The sequence below is a fragment of the Gavialis gangeticus genome, unplaced genomic scaffold, assembly GCF_001723915.1.
Source record: "Gavialis gangeticus isolate Ggan-Ray unplaced genomic scaffold, GavGan_comp1, whole genome shotgun sequence".
In the NCBI taxonomy this organism is placed as follows: Eukaryota; Metazoa; Chordata; order Crocodylia; family Gavialidae; genus Gavialis; species Gavialis gangeticus.
In genome coordinates this window covers 13350190-13353906 of record NW_017729018.1, presented here as the reverse complement: position 1 = coordinate 13353906, position 3717 = coordinate 13350190, and the positions used below count along the sequence as shown (strand labels likewise).

Below are 3717 nucleotides of genomic sequence, written 5' to 3'. Positions count from 1 at the left end.
CATGGCCGGGGCTGGGGCTGGGGCTGGGGCTGGGGCTGGGGCAGCTTCCCACATGACAGCCCCCATCTCCACCATGCCCCTGTTCACGCAGCTGCCCCACCTTAGGCAGGTCGGGCTGTGAATGCCCCCCCCCGCCCCCCCTGCTTGAAGGGGGAGGGCATGGGAGACTTGGGGCAAACAGGCACCCCCACACACACACCCCCTGCAGCCTAGCACCGAGCTCCGGCTGCTCTGACCCCGGGGGCCCGCTCCGCACCTGGCACCAGCCTGGGGGGGACCATGTCCAGCCTGGCAGGGGGCCACGCCATGGCCACTGCTGCAAGGGCCCGATCCCCAGGCCCTGGAGCCAGGAGGAGGGTTTGGCGCCATAGCAGCCACTGTTGCCGTAGCAACTGCATCCCGGGTCTCCATGGAGGCAGCCTGGACTGGCTGCTGATGGTCCCTCAGGGGCTGGGGGGGGCAGGGACCCCACGTGGTGCCTGCCTCCCCTCCCCATCCACCCCCAGGCCAGGGCAGGGCGTCTCTGGGCCACATCAGGCCTCAGGGCACCATCCAGCCACGCGGCACAGGAGCAGAGACGGGCATAAGTGGGCGACACCGTTGGAGGCTGGAGGAGGCCTTGTCCCTGCCGGCTGCGCGTGCCAGGCTGCGTGCGGGGGCCTGGGAGGGCCCTTGGGGGAGCGGGCGATGATTGAGGGATCGTTTTATTGCTGATGGTGATGATGACTCTCCCCAGGCGCCATGCAGGCACGTGCACCCACCCATACACACACCACCACGCAGCCCTCCTTGCAGAAACGTGTGCGCACAAGGAAATGCATCATGCACTCAAGACACCGGCACCCCTACTTGCAGGAACACATGCAAATGCTCTCACACCAACAACGCCACACTTAGCGAAGGAATAGCATACACCCCGCATTGCATACACATGCATGTGCCCTGCCTCACATACACATGGGCACACACACGCACGCCCCGCATAGCATACACACATGAGCACAGCCATGCATAGTGCACACACCCTGCATAGCACGCACACACGTACACATGTGAACACACAAAACACCATGCATAGCATAATTGTGCACACACAAAGCCATGCACAGCATACACACACATGCACACAGGCTGTGCACAGCATATACACATGCATACACACAAAGCCATGCATAGCATATGGAAAAACCATGTGCACACACACCAGGAATAGCATACACACAGGTGTGGACATGAAGCCAGGCCTAGCACAGACGCATGCATAAATGCACACATGCAAGCCATGCATCGCACCCACCATGCCTCACATGCACATATGTGCATGCACCAAGCCATGCATAACACACATGTACACACACACAGCCACGTATAGCATAGCCTGGCATGAAGCTATGCATATACTCAGTTATGTATAGTGTGTGCATGCATGCACACACATACACACACAAACACACACACACAAAGCCCTGCAGAGCATATATTCTTGGTCGAGGTGGTATCTTTTATTAGACCAACTAGATATTTGCAACAAAAGAAGTCTTTATTTGCAAGCTTTCGGGCACATGTGCCCATCTTCAGGCTGCAACCTGTATCCCTGCAGCATGCACGCACACACAGAGCAATGTACACGGGCACACGCACAGCAGGAGCGCAGGCATCTCCCTACAAAGAGTGACCCAAGAGCACAGTTAGCCCATTACCATATCCTTTGTGCCAGTTGCCACAGCAACCGGTAGTGGGAGTTCTCGAACTGACAGCCTCAAAAGACACAATGGCTCTCGAATAGCGGAGCCACGTCTGGGCCGTGGCGCCCCCCCAGCGCGGAGCAGAGGGTGCTGCTGGGGCCTGGGCCCCGTGGCCCCTGGACTCCCAGTAGGGAGGTGGCACTGGCCCTGGGCACGTCCCTCACCTCCCTGCCCTGGAGGGGAGAATCCCCCGTTCCCTCCTGCCCTGCTCCGTGTGTGCATTGCCCGCCTGGCCGTCCTGGGAGGATGCAGAGCCAGGCGGGCGGGCTGCTGGGCACAGACCCAGGGCAAGGGAGGGGAGAGGGGCTGTCCGCGTGCCTGCCCAGAGCGGGGCAGGTGGGGGCCCCCAGGGCACGGCCTCCCCCTTGCCGCGGCGCACATCCCGCTGGTTGCGGCCAGCCCGGAGCCCGTTGCAATCTTGTTTCCTGCCTCCTCCAGCCGGGCAGCAGATCGGGGCGGCAGTGGCTGCAGCATCTCCCCCGAGGCTTGCTGGGGCTCGGGAGATGGGCGGCGTGCGCCGGGCTCTGCGGACACTGCTCGTCTCCCGGGTGTTAAGTAGACACCGGAGGGAAAGAGACACAGACCTCGGCTTTTCGGCCTGTTTACTCGGAAACCTCGCAGTGGCAGCGAGGGGCCGTGCCCACTAACCCTCGACCTGCTACGCAGCACATGCGGGGTCGCACCAGGACGGTCTGCGTCCGGCCCAGCAAGTGTCATCTCCTGGTGCCACCAGGGCGAGCGAGGACGATGCCGGGCAGCAGGAGCCAAAGGAAACGGTCCTCTTGGCCGAGAAGTAGACCACTTTGTTGGCACCAAGGCGGGCGGTGATGGGCGCTGTGTGCGGGGAGGGAGAGCGCGCCGACGCAGCCAGCGGGAACGGCAGGCCGGGAACACTAATGCTGGAGGTAATTGCCGCTCTCAGCTCCGTCGTGGCACTGGCTCAAAGGAGAGGAGAAGCCAAGTCGCCATCGGCCCCCGGAGCCCCCCGCAGCCTGGGAGAGCCCCGCAGCCACGGGCGCAGGCCCACCTGGCGCTCCCACGCGCGGGGCTGGCGGGCACTGGTGCCACTGCGGTGGGGCCTGCGCTGCTGCGTTTGCTTCCCCTCAGCCGCTTACAGGAGGCGGCTCCGGCCATTTCGGCACCCGGAGAGCTACATCGGGGAGAGCGAAGAACAGTTCCCTGCACAGATAAGTGTGCAATCGCACCTGGCATCACGCCCACCCCGTGCACCCCATCCCTGGGACCAGGGCAGCTCAGGCCCAGCAAGGCACAAGAGCTCGCCCCAGCCAGCCGGGCACATGACTGAGATGGGACATGGCCGTGCCCGGCGCTGTACGGCTTGGGCAGGAGCCCCAGGGCGCCCCAGCCAAGCAGACGAGGCAGCTGGTGGGAGAGAGGAGGATCTGTGTCCCAGGGCCGAGGCCGCGCCAAGGCCCAGCGCAGGGTGGCGAGGACGTCTGCTCCAGCACGTGGAGCCATCCGTGCAAAGTGGGGCCTGGGACACAGCTCACAGACTCGGTCTCCCTACCTGCCTGGATTTTGGGGCAGGTCCTGGGCTGGGATTCGCTAGAGGGCACCAGAGGATCGGGAAAGTCCCCGGCTCTGGGACGTCCCACACCCGGATGGTGGGAGCCCCCCAGGTCGGGGCGCCGCAGCAAGGGGCGCATGCTGCAGGCAGCGCTGGGAACACGCTGTCCCCTGCACACGGACAAAACCCTGGAGCGACTCTGACCCGACACCACCGGGCACCATAACCCCGGCCGCCGCGTCAAGCTGCCCGCAGCCGGTCTCCGGCCACCCGGCCAGCGCTCGGGGAGGGGCCACACCAGGGCCCTGGTACTAGCCCAGCTCAGGCCCGGCCCGCGGTGACTGGCACCCAAGATCACTCACCTGTGACCAGGACGGCCCTGGACACGGCAGCTCTGCTCCTCCCGCCGCGTCATAGTTTCATAGTTTCTAGGGTCGGAAGGGA

At 64.0% G+C, this 3717-nt stretch overlaps 1 protein-coding gene across 1 annotated transcript in view; it reads left to right on the top strand.

Moving 5' to 3' along the window:
- Window positions 1-3717, top strand: part of YJEFN3 (YjeF N-terminal domain containing 3) — a 20111-nt gene that overhangs the window by 7770 nt on the left and 8624 nt on the right. The gene's annotated exons all lie outside the window — the stretch shown is intronic.